This window comes from Puma concolor, chromosome B1 (assembly GCF_028749965.1).
Source record: "Puma concolor isolate L17-30 chromosome B1, mPumCon1.1.hap2, whole genome shotgun sequence".
NCBI lineage: Eukaryota > Metazoa > Chordata > Mammalia > Carnivora > Felidae > Puma > Puma concolor.
In genome coordinates this window covers 7465403-7482174 of record NC_141670.1, presented here as the reverse complement: position 1 = coordinate 7482174, position 16772 = coordinate 7465403, and the positions used below count along the sequence as shown (strand labels likewise).

The following is a 16772-nucleotide window of genomic DNA, read 5'->3' as shown; positions in this document are numbered from 1 at the left end:
GCATTTAAAACTTAAATTGTCTCGGGGCACCTGGGTGGCTCAGTAGGTTGAGCATCTGACTTCAGCTCAGGTCATGATCTCACACAGTTTGTGGGTTTGAGCCCTACGTCGGGCTCTGTGCTGACAGCTCAGAGCGTGGAGCCTGCTTCGGATTCTGTCTCCCTCTCTTCTACCCCTTCTGTTCTTGGGCTCTCTCTCTCTCTCTCTCTCTGTTTCTCAAAAATAGATAAACATTTAAAAAAACTTAAATCATCTTACACAATTTAATGTTAAATTTGCCTTTGGAGAATCTTTAGAATTTAAGAAACCTTGGAAACATTATCCCAAAAAGGCATTCTCTGCAAAATATTGCTTCTTAGAAAAACCAAGATATTTTTCCATAATTTTCTCAAATGTTTTATATACACAGAACCAAAAAGAACCAAAGTCTAATTTTTAGAAGAACCGAGTATGAATGACTACGTATGTCTCATATTGTAAATATTTAAAAAATTATTTTGGCTACATGTATATTCATGAGTAAGTCCTTTCCATGTTATATTAGAGCAATACAGATTAACTGGGTGTTTTTGAAAGTGGTAAATTGAATGACAAATATGGAAACGACAACACTAATGTTTTTTATGCAATGCAAGTTCATATCGTGCATTTTACTTCTACATTTTTCAGAGTCATTTGAAAACCTGCTCATCTGTATGTGACTATCAAAACATCAGCTCCTTACCCTCTCTGTGTTTCAGAAGGGCTAGGATGTTTTCATGTGTCCATACGAAGTTATAATTTAGGATGTATGTGAAAGATTATTCCTTTCCTTGGAAATAGATGATTGAATTTATCGGCAAGGACACACTGCAGAGGTGTGCTGGCCCTTTAACGCTCTGTTTCTGTTGTCATGGAAATAAGATTTTCAAGTGGGTTTATCTGCTGTGCTTTGCTTTTTATAGATTCCCTATCATTGTAAGTTGGTTTTGGATGAGAATTCTTATCCTTTAAATAAAAATACCAATCTTTACCTTACCATCTTTCAGTGTATTTCCCCATAGGGTTCCTTAAAAACCCAGGAGTGGGGGTGTGTTAGATTTTCCAGGAGTAGGCATTATATATAGATGCTTAGCTCCTGGCTCTAAAAACTAGGATTTTTTTTTTAAAGAATTATAATGGAGAACAAAAATGCAGGATCCAATGTCAAGCTTTTAACATGTATTTTACTCTCACATTATTAGTTGTACAGGTATAACTTATACAGGAGAAAACATTTTTTAATTTTTTTTAAGTTTACTTATTGATGAGAGAGAAAGACAGCATTAGTGGGGGAGGGGCAGAGAGAGAGGGAGATACAGAATCCGAAGCAGGCTCCAGACTGTGAGCTGTCAGCGCAGGGCCCAACACAGGACTCAAACTCATGGAGTGTGAGATCATGACCTGAGCTGAAGTCGGATACTTAATTGACTGAGCCACCCAGGTGCCCCAATATACATGAGAAAAACTTGAAACATGAACATAATCATGTACCTGCCCTTATGTTGTTTATCCAAATTCCTACCCTTGGCCTTACGTGTTCCTTGATGATTTAGCACCCTTTTCCCTCCAGAATTCATTCCTACAGAGATAGATGCTGGGTTGGGGTGTTGGTTCTGCTCCTGACAAGCTGTGTGACCTTGGCAAATTTGTTGAATTATCCCTTTCTCAGTTTCCTCACCTGTAAAATGAGAATAGTAACAGGGTTATTGTTACAAAACAAAATTTTTTAGTATACATAGAGTACTTAGAACAGTAATTTGAGCTCCAAAATAGTGCTCAGTTAACATTGTTTCCCCTGGTATTATCTTTGATAGTTCTCTGCCACCTTTTTGTTCCCTCTTCAAATACATCAACCCTTTTGCTGTCTTCTGATGGGATTTATCAATTAGTAATGACAGATGCCTGCTTTCCCTCCCACATTACCCGATACTCTGCTTCCTTGCCACTTACAAAACTTGGAAGTTATACATTTATTTCATTACTAGTTTACTGTCCATTCTTCCACGTGTAAGGGGATTTAATACATATTTATTGAACTAATAAGTAATGGAGAAAACTCATTTAAACTGGCTGAATGTTTTGCCATTTCCTAAATCACTAAGTAGATATTTTCAAAGTAGAAATGATTCCTGAATTTCCAAATGAGGCATTTTCCTATGTTCTGGAGAATCTAGCATGGGTTAGATTTATTAAGAGAAAATCTCTTTCGTATGCCAGAGTGAGTGGTGACAAAGGTTTCACCCTGTTGTACTAGAGATGATTGTTGATTTCTTCTTTATGATTAGTTAACACGTGTAAGAAGTTTCATTGCGATGGCTGTAATTTACATGTCATTTACATTGCCTTCTCTTTTTAGGAAGTACAATATTAAGTGACATGCTTAAAAGATGTCATGGTAGAATACTGTTTGTTAGGGCCTTCTCTGACTTCTTCAAATGAAGGTGTGTGTGCTTGGGTGGCCAGAGACACATGAAGAAACTCTTTGGGGTTGGGAATGGACAGCGATGAATAGCTTCCAACGATTAAGTGTTTCACTAGAAAACTGGTGTTGAAACTTGGTCTGCTCCTATGTTGAAGATATTTAGATGGTGCCTACTATTTGGGTGAAGTGTCTGTTTCAAATCTTTTGCCCATTTTTTAATTTTTTGATTATCATGTTTGTTTTTCTGATTTTGAGTTCAAAGAGTCCCTTGATATTCTGGATACAGGTTCATAATCAAATAATGCAAGCATTGCTCTCAGTCTGTGACTCACGTTTATTTATTTATTTTTTAACTGATGGTGTTTTACTTATTTATTTTTGGCAGATTTTATTAAACTTAAATTGTTTCTATTGAGTATAGTTGATGCATACTTTTTTTTATAACCGTGTCTTTCAAAAAGAAGTGTTTTCTTCTTTTGAAGTGAAAACTCTTTTCTTCCAGTTTGTCATCAGTATTTTCTTTCCTTATTTTTCATGCAAAGTTTTGTTGTTGTTGTTGTTGATGATGATGATGATGATTATTTTAATGTAGTAGAATATTCTTTTCTTTTTGATTGGATCTAGAATGTCAGTTGTAGTTAGGAGTGTGGTGTCCCTTTCCAAACCTACAAAGGGGATTCATCTGCGTTTTCTCCTAGCACTTGTTGGATTTTATTTATTTGTCTTCTGATTCATTTGGAGTTTATTCTAGTATGCGATGTGAGCTGTGGGTTGGACTTCTTTTCCAAAATGCCTATCTTGTGCCAATACCATCTATTTAAAAGTCCAGCTTTTTAAGGAGTCTGCCAACTTTTACCATAGCTTGAATAGCTCTCAGTGAAATATACTGGCAATATTAAGATAATAGACCAGTGGAAAATGGCACCTCAAATAGCAAATTCTGATTTATTCCTAAAGATTCCTAGTGTCTTATGTGGATTCACAGCTTCCTCTTAATAGAAACACTGTCTCCTTTACTCACATGAAGTTTTTTTCATGGCCAGGAGGGAGTCATAGAGTAAACGGGAGTGGGGATGTACTAACAAAGTGTAATTATATCTGTTTACAATCAGTGCTGCTTCCTTGAGATCCTGCTTTTGTCTCAGGGAACGAGCATTGAGTTGCAGCAGACAGAAAAAAAAACCACTGTGACTTCCTCATTTAGGACAGTAGCATTACGTGTGAGCAAGTGTGACTTTTTTCCTATTTTTATTTTTCCTGAGCAAATGGAAATATGAATTTTCACTTCTAGAGATAAAGAGGGCCAGATTTCTTCTGGGGCGCTTTAGGTAAAGGGGGAGCAGAAACCATTCTGTTTCCAGAAAGGTTGAGTCCGAGGTGTCTAAAGAATTCTAAGTGGGTCTCTCTGTCTACCAAGACAGCTGGATTCATGAGCCAACTTCAGGTTTTTGGTTTTGTTTTCCCCTCAAGTGCTCAGGTGGACACATTTCACAGATCATGGTGGTTTGGGGGCTAGGTTACAAATTAATGTTTACCTACCAGTCATGGTACGTTTCAAGTCCAAACAACTATGTTGTGTGAAGCTTGGATGATATTATGATCCTCATTTCTGTTTTTCTGTGGGAGAAATGACTCAGTAATTTCAAAATGAATGGTGTCTTCTCATAAATGAATTAAGAATTGCTTTCCATTCTTTTTCTTAGCCCCTTTTCTTGGAAAACACAAGCAGAACTGATGACTTAATCATGATCGGTCATTATCAGAAGAGTACGTTTGTGGTTTATCCAACACCAATTCAGTGGCTGTCCTTTGCAGGGTGTGTGCAGGTGCTTTGTGGAATAATCCAAGAGCACAAGAATCTGGCTCTTGGCCCAGAGCACGGGTGACCCTCTATTTGAGGGTTTCATTTCCAAAAACTTGGCCTATCCCCGTGTGTTGGTCAAAGATTCAATAGCCACCCTTTTACTCTTATGTAATTTTATATCTAGCCAAGTACTCAGGTTGAAAGTGCAGAGTAGAGATTTCAGTGTTTATCTTCTGACCACCAAGACAGACATGGACGTAAAGGACTCTATAATAAATGCTGAAGAAAATGATTACTTCTCACTGCCCCCTCAGGGACTCCACTGGCTCTGCCCATGCCCCTCTCTCTCCTGGGTTACTCAGTTGTCCTGAGGAGGTCTCCATGCCCTGCTCTTGCTCCCTTAGTCTCTTCTCAACAACATGGCAACATGGCAGCCTGGTGTATTTATTTCCTAAGGCCACTCTAACAAGTGACCGCACGCTGGTGGTTTAAAACAGCAGAATTTCTCTATCACACACTACTGGTGGTCAGAAGTCTGAAATGGGTTTCACCAGGCTAAAAGCAGCATGTCAGTGGGGTGGTCCCTTCTGGAGACTTTAGGAGAGAAGCCAGTCCTTTGCATTTTCCAGTTTCTAGAGGTTACCGGTCTCCCTTGGCTTCATAGCCCTTTTCATTTTCAAAGCCAGAAGTATAACATTCTGTCTCTTGGTCTCTGTTTCTCTCTCTCCTTCTCCCTCAGTCTCATTCTGCCTTTCTCCCTCTTACCTCTGCTTCTGTTGTCACACCTTCTTGGACACTGACCTTCCCCACCTTCCTCTTATAGGAAGGAAGACCCTTTGCATTTACACTGGACTCACCCAGATATTCCAGAATTATCTCTCCACCACGAGATCCTTAACTTAATTGCATCTGCAAAATCCCTTTTTGTTTCATGAAGTCACATACCCTGTATTCTTCTTGCCACATCTGGTGATCCTGTATAAAGTAAATAAGATCATATCACTCCTCCATTTAAAATGCTCCAATAGTATTAAACTCCTTTTTTTTTTTTAATTTTTTAGTTTTTATTTATCTTAGAGAGAGAGATAGAATGCAAGCAAGGGAGGAGCAGAGAGAGAGAGAGAGGAAGACACAGAATCTGAAGCAGGCTCCAGCCTCTGAGCTGTCAGCACAGAGCCCGACACATGGCTGGAACCCACAAACCGTGAGATCATGACCTGAGCCAAAGTCAGACGCTTAACCGACTGAGCCACCCAGGTGCCCCAGCTCCTTCTTAATAAAAGTCAAAATTCATAAGTGGCCCTCAAAGCCACTGTTGTTTTTCTGATGTCATAGCCTGTACTCTCTTTAATCCCTATGCTTGAGCTCTGCCGTCTTCCATGCTGCTGTTTGGGGCATGTTCCAGTACATTCTTGCCTTAAGACCTTTGTTCTGCTTTTTCTTTGCCTAAAATCCTTCCATATATCAACATCAGTATCTTTGCACGTCTTCCAAGTCTTCATTTAAACTCATGTTCTCAATACTCCATTCCCTGGCCAGCCTCGCTAAAGATTCAACACGCTTCTCTAGGAACGTCATACTATTCTTCTCCTTTGACGTTACTACAACCTATCTAATTTTTTGTTTGTCTCTTGACCTCTGTACCAAAGAGGATAGAGGTTTTGTCTTTCTTTGCTTACTCCTCAGTCCGCATTGCCTAAAAGAATTCCTGCCCTGTGGTAGGGCTCAAAAGGTATCAGTTGAATGAGGGGCACCTGGGTGGCTTAGTCAGTTAAGTGTGTCTTGATTTTGGCTCAGGTCATGATGATAGGGTTCGTGAGTTCAAGCCCCGCATCGGACTCTGTACCAGCTGTGTGGAGCCTGCTTGGGATTCTCTCTCTTCCTCTTTCTCTGCTCCTCCCTCCTCTCAAAATAAGTCAATAAACTTAAAAACAAAAAAAAAGGTACGAGTTGAATGAAAGAACAGTGTGAAGGGACGGGTGGGGGGAGCTGAAGAAAATGGAGCTGAGCTGGAAGAAGTGGGCTTGTTTTCCGTGGAGACATGAGGTTGAGAGAGGGCTGCGAAGAGAGCTCAGGGAACACCAACAAAGCTGGTGAGATGGGGCCATAATGTGGCGGAGAAAACCCACCTACTCACCAGATTCATGCTCCTGCTTTGAACCTCCGACCAGCCACTGGCAAGTGGCCTCCCAGCTAAGGACCACACTTCCCAGCCACCTTACGGGCAGGTACAGCATGCGACAAGAGTCCTAGCCATTGGGGTGTCACCGGAATCAGGGGCACGCCTTCCAAGCCAGACCCACAAAAGTTTCGCACGTGTGGCACCTTTCTGCTCTTTCCCCTTGTTGGCTTTTTGGATAGGAGCCAGCTCCCTGGGGAACAGTAGAAGCCCCACGCAAAGTGGCAGAGCTTAGGTCAGCCTGAATCTCTGAATGGCCGCTCGTGGGAGGAGGGTTCAGCCCAGTGTTTCACCTCTCTGGTTGTGTAACGCAAGCAAGACGTGAGCTTCGGCTGTGTTTGACTCATCTGTACTTTTACATTCAGGGATCTTTTTGTCACACCAAGGAGCTTACCCTACATCATAGAATACCGTATTATGTACAAATGGAATAGTATTCTAGTGGTACATACGTTTGGAAAGTTAGTTGTAACCAAATAATTGTGGAAGGTTAGGAAAATGAAAATAATTTCTTATAGAAAAACCAGTAATTGTAGGAAAATGAGAAAATACGGATAATCAGAAGGAAGAGAAATAAATTCGTAATCCTACCGTACACACATGGTTTCTATTAATACCTTGCATATCTGTGTATCTTTCTCTCTTTGTTATGAGAATGGGCTTCAACAGCCACTGTAATTCATAAAATTTTTCTAAGTCAACCCTTTTCCACTTGGTAAATGTTCTGCAGCCCCTATTTTTTAAACACACCCAAATCTAACTTATTTATACTCGTAGATGTGTGTATGTGTTTGTATTGGCCTGTTAAAGAGGAGCTGAAGTACACACAGTAGAAGTTAACGTCAGTCCTCCTGGAAGCGTGGTGGAGATTGGTAATGGAGAAAGACATTGAAGAATTATTTTTACATATATTTTTGTATATTGTATTACTTTCAGAAGCAATACTGAGATTCATGCCCAAATTTTCTGATTCAGTAGGTATAGAGTGAGTTCTGGGATATATATTTTCTTAAAGGCTTCTTAGGTGAGTCAGATATAAATCCGCATTTAGAAGATGATCTTTGATTCCCCGAGATACATATTCTTGCAGGAAATAAGCTCTGTCCGTGAAGGTTATACTGAAGTAAACAAAAGTACTTAAATTTCCATCACTGATAAAATTTGTTTTCTAATCACGTTTAAATGGGCTCGTATCAGTGATATTTTCCTGTGCTATTTATGCATTCATATATTCCTAAGGAGAAACACAATAGCATTGGCTTTCCAGGAGAAAGGGGCCTGGGAGATGTAATCATGTGGGCATTCCTGACTTCCCAGGAATTGGCAATTTGTGACAAGCACCTAAGATGATAAGATATAGTTCTACAGCAGCGTCTTCTCAGGGTCAGCACATGAGCACATGATGGGATCCTGTAGTGAGGACAGGCACACCCAGAGAGATGGATGAGGGAAGGGCAGAATGGATCAGTTTAGTAAATGCTAAAAGGAAAGACATGGCAGGTGCCATGCAGCCCAGTCATGGGGCTCCTGACCCAGTTTGCATATTCAGGGATGCAAAGAATTAACATGACAAGTAATCAACCAAATTTTTATGCTTCTCTCTCTTTGAGGGCAATCTATGCTGCCAAACATTCACAAGGGCTTCAATAAGATGAAGAAGGGATATATTTTTGCTTTCTAATAATAGTGGGGTAGTAATTCTAATATTTACATAATCATTATTTATGCTCTCTTAGCCTTTGTCAGTATAAACTTAGAAATAGTGTTTTTTTAATGTTTATTTCTTTTGAGAGAGAGACAGTGAGAGGGGGGAAGGACACAGAGAGAGGGAGAGAGAGAGATTCCCCAAGCGGGCTCCAGTCTGTCAACACAGAGCCCGATGCAGGGCTCAAACTCACAAACCCTGACCTAATGACCTGAGTCTATCTAAATCAAGAGTAGGACGCTTAACCAACTGAGCCACCTAGGCACCTCCCACCCCGCTTTTTATGTTATGTTATGTTATGTTGTTATGTTATGTTATGTTATGTTATGTTATGTTATGTTATTTATTATTTTTTTAATATGAAATTTATTGTCAAATTGGTTCCCGTACAACACCCAGTGCTCATCCCAACAGGTGCCCTCCTCACTGCCCATCACCCACTTTCCCCTCCCTCCCACCCCCCATCAACCCTCGGGTTGTTCTCAGTTTTTAAGAGTCTCTTATGGTTTGGCTGTCTCTCTCTCTAACTTTTTTTTCCTTCCCCTCCCCCATGGTCTTCTGTTAACTTTCTCAGGATCCACATAAGAGTGAAAACATAGGGTATGTGTCTTTCTCTGTATGACTTATTTCACTTAGCATAACAGCCTCCAGTTCCATCCACGTTGCTGCAAAGGGCCATATTTCATTCTTTCTTATTGCCACGTAGTATCCCATTGTGTGAATAAATAAGAATTTCTTTATCCATTCATCAATTGATGGACATTTAGGCTCTTTCCATAATTTGGCTATTGTTGAGAGTGCTGCTATAAGCATTGGGGTACAAGTGCCCCTATGCATCAGTACTCCTGTATCCCTTGGGTAAAATCCTAGCAGTGCTATTGCTGGGTCATAGGGTAGATCTACTTTTAATTTTTTGAGGTACCTCCACACTGTTTTCCAGAGTGGCTGCACCAGTTTGCATTCCCACCAAGAGTGCAAGAGGGTTCCCGTTTCTCCACATCCTCTCCAGCATCTGTAGTCTCCTGATTTGTTCATTTTAGCCACTCTGACTGGCATGAGGTGATATCTGAGTGTGGTTTTGATTTGTATTTCCCTGATGAGGAGTGATGTTGAGCATCTTTTCATGTGCCTGTTGGCCATCTGGATGTCTTCTTTAGAGAAGTGTCTATTCATGTTTTCTGCCCATTTCTTCACTGGATTCCAAAGAAATCTACACATTCAATGCAATCCCAATCAAAATTGCACCAGCATTCTTCTCGAAGCTAGAACAAGCAATCCTAAAATTTGTATGGAACCACAAAAGACCCCGAATAGCCAAAGTAATATTGAAGAAGAAGACCAAAGTGGGAGGCATCACAATCCCAGACTTTAGCCTCCACTACAAAGCTGTAATCATCAAGACAGCATGGTATTGGCACAAAAACAGATACGTAGACCAATGGAATAGAATAGAGACTCCAGAATTGGACCCACAAAAGTATGGCCAACTAATCTTTGACAAAGCAGGAAAGAATATCCAATGGAAAAAAGACAGTCTCTTTAACAAATGGTGCTGGGAGAACTGCACAGCAACATGCAGAAGGTTGAAACTAGACCACTTTCTCACACCATTCACAAAAATAAACTCAAAATGGATAAAGGACCTGAATGTGAGACAGGAAACCATCAAAACGCTAGAGGAGAAAGCAGGAAAAGACCTCTCTGACCTCAGCCGTAGCAATTTCTTGTTTGACACATCCCCAAAGGCAAGGGAATTAAAAGCAAAAATGAACTTTTGGGACCTCATGAAGATAAAAAGCTTCTCTACTGCAAAGGAAACAATCAACAAAACTAAAAGGCAACCAACAGAATGGGAAAAGATATTTGCAAATGACATATCAGACAAAGGGCTACTAGTATCCAGATCTATAAAGAACTCACCAAACTCCACACCCACCCTGCTTTTTAAAAAAATTCTTGTTAAGGGAAAGAAGCACACAGATGAGAGAATGTTGATAGTTTAATCCATCCGTTGTGGGTTACAAACATAATGGAGACGTGTGTCCATACAGCAGCAATGTGAGCTGACAGTCCACATTCAGTACTCAGGGAGTCGAGAAGGGAGAACAGCCTGCGAAGGTCAGAGAGGGAGACCTCCACTGGGAATATGCTAGCCGACTGCATCCTGGATAAGAGGGCTGAGAATTCTGCACCATTTCTCACTTTTTTAGCATTTTGTAGCCACCTGAGCAAACACACACGCCAAGTATAAAACAAACTGAAAATGACTGAACAATGATAAGGGAGGGTGGGATCTTTTGTCGTGTTGCTGAAGTGTCCTCCTTCCCCTCCCCCATGCCGGGCTGGAAACCACAGCTGAGGCGTGGGGACATTCTGTAGTGGATTTCGCTTTGCTTTGTGAAAGCGAGGCCATCATTGTCAGATTAAAGGCCTGACAAATAACTACCGGAGTAAATCTCAACACGTCTCTTGGCCGGGTAGCCAACAACCAGTTGGGCAGCATGAAGTATACTCTTCCCTGTGAAGATGCTGTGGTGTCTGTGTCTCATACACCTGTCACAGCGGCCACACAGGGCACAGGGGCCACACAGAGCCCTGTAGAATTGACTTGAGACTGCAGCATATTTGCAAAGGACCTGGGAAACTCCTGCCCCATTTTCTTCACGTATAATTCAAGAAATGGTGGCCTAAATATCACTGGCCCAAGTAGGGGGTTAGGAAGGATGGTTCTCTGCTTGCTCAGACCTGGAGACTGTTTGTTGTTTTTATGTATGGTTATGGCTGATTTGAGGTGACCACTAGGGACCAGAAAAATTTCAGGCTGGCGGTTCAAGGCAAGAGTTTGGATGGTCGCGATGAATCACAGTTTCTGCTGTGACTCATCCTACTCTCGGGGCATACCGCTTAAATTCTCTGTCCCTTAATTTCCTTATTTGTTAAATGGGAAAATAATACATCTTAATTTCTCTATTAGGAACAATTAGACTTGGCTGCAAGTATTTATTTGTTTGCGTGTTCATACCTTGCCGTATTCCAAAAGAGGTCTCTGTTGGCTAAGAAGATACAAGCGTGAAGGCCTGAAGATTGCTTTGTGAGCTAGGTTGAGGATGTGGTAAAGACCTTTGCAGATAAAACTAGCCAACCAGCATTATCTGGAGTCTCCACGTTTCTCTTGCACACAGCACATTTTCAGAAAGCAGGATGGTGCCAAAACACCAGGGTATAAAAGATAAGCCATTGTGTGTCTGATTTTGGTCTTGACGTCCATGACGTCCATTACATTAGGCTCGTGCCCACTCTGGCCATGTCTACTCTCATCCTAGATTTACTACTTAGTTTTTTTGTGTGATGCTGAGAACATGTAACTTCGTGCGTCCAAGTCCACTGCCAGTGTTGCCCCTTCCTTAATCTTACCGTAAACGAACTGACCTCTCTTCTGCCTCTGAGGTTTCTTCATACCAGTCTAGTGGTGCCTAATGACGATATGAGGAAATGCACCGTGGATGTTGCATATCCCAACAAAATAGGGTTTTGAGGTAAGAAAGGTTTCTTAGCAACTTAAAAAAAAAAAACTATTCTTTGCAGCCCATAGTAGAGTGCCTTGAACTAGGTATTTTATTAATACCGATTGAAAGAATTTAATGTTGATTAAATTGATCCCATTGATAAATTTGAATGAAATTCTCCAATGGTCTATGAGTATTCCTGTGCTTACACAGAGTTCTTGGGTCCCTGGGGGAGGGGCTAGCAGGAACGATCTTCCCTAGACTCGCTTAACGCCCTGTCTGGTTTCACCTGGTATAATTTTTGCTCCTGATTCCCTGTCTTTTTCGCTGGCTCATATTCTTACTCATTTTGCCTTCTTTCTTTAATTTCCTCCCTAGGAATATTTATCCATTCTAACGATTTTAACTAGAATTTCTCATTGATGGTATTTGTGCTTTTTTGTTAAGAGCCTGTGCTGCGAAGACATTTTTCCATTGCACACCCAGCTCTTCCTATCTTCTGGAAACAGAACCTTTTCATCTTTGGGGGAGGGGCGAATGGTTCTACCAATAAATTCTCCCACCAGTTGGAATTACCCTTCATTCTGGTATTGCTTTGAGACATGAACATTGAGGCTAGGCATTGTTGTGAACCCTATACCCTGCTGGGGGTGGAGGGAGTCTGTGATAGAGACAAAGGTGTCACGTGGCAGAAAGAGTAGAGGCTCTACCTCCTTCTTCTCATACTTTTGGGTGCACACAGGCGTTTTGTGCCCCACACGCTCCCTTGTCATGACCTGTCCACTTTGCAGGTGGATGCATGAAACTTCCCTTTGTTTTGTTTTGCTTTTTTGAGAGGGAGAGATAGAGAGAGTGTGAGTGAGCGGGAGGGGGAGAGGGAGAGAGATCTTAAGTGGGCTCCATACCCAGCGCAGAGCCTCACACAGGGCTCGGTCTCATGACCCTGAGATCATGACCTGGACTGAAATCAAAAGTCAGATGCTTAACCCACTGAGTCACCCAGGTGCCTCTAAAACTTCTCTTTGGTTTAAGCTTGTTAGAGTTGGGTTTCTGTCTCTTGCACTAAAAGAGCCTTGCGGGGCGCTTGGGTAGCTCAGTCGGTTGAGCGTCTGACTTCGGCTCAGGTCACGATCTCATGGTTCGTGAGTTTGAGCCCTGTGTCGGCTCTGTGCTGACAGCTCAGGGCCTGGAGCCTGCTTCAGATTCTGTGTCTCTCTCTCTCTCTCTCTGCTCCTCCCCTGCTCACACCCTGTCTCTCTCTCAAAAATAAGTAAAGATTAAAAGAGCCTTGAGTAACCTACCAGATGAATATAATATTTCTACTTTAATAAATAGAAAAAAGTTGTATGGTTTTTGGAGATTGAAAAATAGACATCAAGATCTAAAATCGTCTGGTTTCTGTTACATATGGGAGAATTTTGTAGAAGAATAGAATAATACCCAAGTTAAAGTTCCTTTTTACAGATGTCATTGTTTCCTTCTGCCAGATTCTAAAAGACCTCAGGTTCTTGGAAGGTAGATATACCTTATGAATTTCTTTGTTGTTAGTACATAACACAATTTCTGACACATAATAAGAACTATGCCAGTGATTTTCAATTGAAGTAATATATGAATATTATTGATTATAATGATAATTGTCCTGATACTAAATCCCTGGATAACCAGGGTATTTTTTTAGAAGTCCATTACATGGTATAATACACTATTTTGTTTTATACTCCCTGTATTTGTAAAGAAAAAAATAATATTAAGCTTTCCCTTTTACAGACACATAATTTATTTAAGAGGGGGAAATTACGGTCTTCTTAGTTGGGATTAAGTTTTAAATCTCAAATAGTTTGGGGAAGTCAAGATTAAAAAATATTTTTAGAGTCAGCTGAAGAATAATAGCTTCTCATTTGTGTTTTGCTTGTTAAGGAGTAAGTTGTTGCGTTCCTTGAAAAAAAAAAAAAAGATGAGAGCCAGAATTTTAAGAAATAAACAAAAACAAAAAGACAGGGAATTGGCAATAATAGGGAAGATCAGGGGGTGCTGATCTAGGCGAGTCTCTGTCTAGTATCAGTCAAGTATTTCAGTGTTGAGAGCCATCTAGAATTGAGATTGTAGAGTGGCCCTTAAATACGGAAATCAGAAGTTGCATTATGGCTTTTGAGAGCGGTGTTAGGGGCATGAAGTGAATGGAAATCAGGTTTCAGGGGGACCTTCTAAGGGGTGGAGAGGAGTGTGGGAAGCCTGTCAATTAATCTCATTAGGGCATGGATTTGCTTTGCAAAACAAAGAGAAAGGTTGTTATGTTACTGACATAGAGCCTATCAACGGAATATTTTCAATTGCGTGTTGAGGAATTTGTATTTGATTCACTGGGGCATTGGTCTGTTCAAAATAAATTACTCTGAACAGTCAGTCATAAAGTAATTTAGACCCTGGGAATGTAAGCCTAGTGCTTTGAGCTTTTGTTTAAAAAAAAAAAAAAAAAGTGTCAACAGAGGTAATGTTACAATAAACACAGCAGCCATTCAAAAGCACCTCCACTTTGGACTCATAATTTTTTTCTTGTTCTTTTTTAGTGTCTTCAGTCTTAACTCTGTAATCTATTAGATTCAAATATCATTTTGTTTCTATCCAGTGAGTTTAATTTATCCAGAATGTAGCTCTACAGGGATTCACAGTAATTAAATAAAGGGCATTTCTCCCAACCACTCAGTGTGTTTTGATAAAAACTCCAGCTTTAATTATTAGCTTACAATAAAAGGGCAAGTGGAAATAGATTCTATATTATTTTCAATAAAGAATTCTTGCGTAAGTTTTTAAAAAAATAGATAAATGAGAGAAGTGAATCAAATGGGCTCAGGGGAGGAGTAAAAATTGGCAGACTAAATATAAAGTTATTCAGCCCACTTTTTCTCTTGTCCCGGTTAGCCTGGGACGTACACGGAGCTATGGACCAAAATAAGTCAGCAAATATAAGTCAATGGAATCCATGGAGAAATAAATCAGAAATAATGGAAACGTCCTATAAAGCTGAACAAATACAATGAAGAAAAAAATAAGCACGGCATGGATTTGAAACATAGTAAGAGCCCTCTTTTTCGTCTATACCCTACTTCTTAAAAGTGAATGAAGGGTGTGGATTCTGCAGGCAGGCCGCCTGCTTGCATGTCACATCTGCCAGTCATTCGTTGTGTGATCCTGGTAAAATCTGTGCCTCCGGTTCAACGTCTACTAAATGGGAATAATAGTAGCACCTACCTTCCAGAGTTATGAAGAGTCAATGAAACAATCTACATAATGTTCTTAGAACAGCACTTGGCAAATCAAAAGGACATATGTGAGCATTAGCTACCATTATAGTTGTTATTACTGTCACCAGGATTCTATATACTAAGAGCTACTCAGCTATAATGTGTCAATGAAGGAATGTCACAAGTAGCATCTGTGTTATTTATACATCTGTAACAAATGTGATGTAATAACTGTGCCTCCTCTCCCTCTCCTCTGTCTCGTCTTCCTCTCTGTTCCTCGAACCAAAGACAGTCTAACTGTTTGCCTCCAGAGAATAGACATCCACTTCCTGTGGGACCAGCTGTCATGACCAGACACTGGGCTTGGTCTGACCACCACTGTTGAGTTCATGGCAATGACAAGAAGCTGATCATTTGGTACTCAGTGTTTAAATTAATCTGTTTTAAATAAAACGATTTAAGGGACCGTCTCAGTCCGGTCCAATCTAAATTTACCTTGTTCATGGCATCTACATCCAATTTTAGAATAGCTTCTCATATCCTTCAAGAATAATGGCTATATTCTTATTTTATATTTATCATAAAGGGCCCATCTTGGTAATTTTTCTGAAAGAAGGCTGTGGAAGTTTCTACATGCAAAAACTGAAACCTGCTAAAACCCCTCAGTGAGTAGCACTCCAGGAGAAACATTAATCTGAAACACGTTTTCACTTGGCATATCCAACTATACCATGGATATTGTTGCTTCATTAATTTGCTTTAACATTATCTGTTACACGGAGCACCTGGGTGGCTCAGTCGGCTAAGCATCCGACTTCAGCTCGGGTCGTGATCTCACAGTCCATGAGTTCGAGCCCCGCGTCAGGCTCTGTGCTGACAGCTTGGAGCCTGGAGCCTGTTTCGGATTCTGTGTCTCCCTCTCTCTCTGCCCCTTCCGTGCTCATGCTCTGTCTCTCTCTGTCTCAAAAATAAATAAAAACATTTTAAAAAATTAAAAAAACACATTGTCTGTTACAATTTCCCCAACACAGCTGCTTTAACAAATTATTGTTTGTACTAGAAGAGAGTTACATTTCCCACCCTGTATTCTGGTCTAAAGGGGCATTATTAAATAATCTTTCAATTCGAAGCTTTTCTCCTTTGCAATATGGTTATGCTTTGCCACTGATAAATATCAAACCCATTTTCAACTTATTTGGGATGTATAAAAAAGTTTAACATTCTTCACAATTTTTAAGATTTTTTTTTTTAAGAGAGAGCACAAGTAGGAGAAAGGGGCAGAGGGAAAGAGAGAGAATCTTAAGCGCAGGGCTCGATCCCATGACCCTGGGATCGGGACCTGAGCCAAAACCAAGTGTCAGACACTCAACTGACTGAGCCAGGTCTCCCCACAGTTTTTAAAATCTTAAAGAATGTTTTTAAGGCTGGGACTAAGCAAGAAATACCGTTTTGTACCCTTTCTACATATATAAACTGTGTATTGCATCATTAAAAGACGAAGTTTGATACAATTGAAACTTATATTGCAAATACTGACGTATAAGAACAGTTTAAAGTACTTCCTTAGAATTCCTGACGAATGTTGGCAATTCATAAGCTCTGTGGGTTCTGCGACAATCACTGTATTTGTTACCACTTTTAGCTTAGCCTCTATCAAAGACTCAACGTAAGTATATATATTCTTGTCTCTAACACCATCCACAGGTTGGGATTTAGATGTAACAGGGCCATAAAATTACTAATTTTAGTAATAATTAAGCTAACTGTGTTAACCTGTAATTAAAAATTCAGCTTGACAGCCTTAAAGAGCCTGTGTAATATGAGAAATTCTCTCACAAACATGGATATCCGATTCTGTTAGAACAGCAGAGTTACCACACAGAGAATAAT

At 40.4% G+C, this 16772-nt stretch overlaps 1 protein-coding gene and 1 long non-coding RNA gene across 2 annotated transcripts in view; both read left to right on the top strand.

Moving 5' to 3' along the window:
• GPM6A (glycoprotein M6A) overlaps window positions 1-16772 on the top strand; it is a 355480-nt gene that overhangs the window by 158818 nt on the left and 179890 nt on the right. The window lies entirely within an intron of this gene.
• Window positions 3268-15347, top strand: LOC147581451 (uncharacterized). The gene is made up of 2 exons (XR_015249912.1): window positions 3268-13152; window positions 14560-15347. It is a non-coding gene; the product is annotated as an uncharacterized LOC147581451 (long non-coding RNA).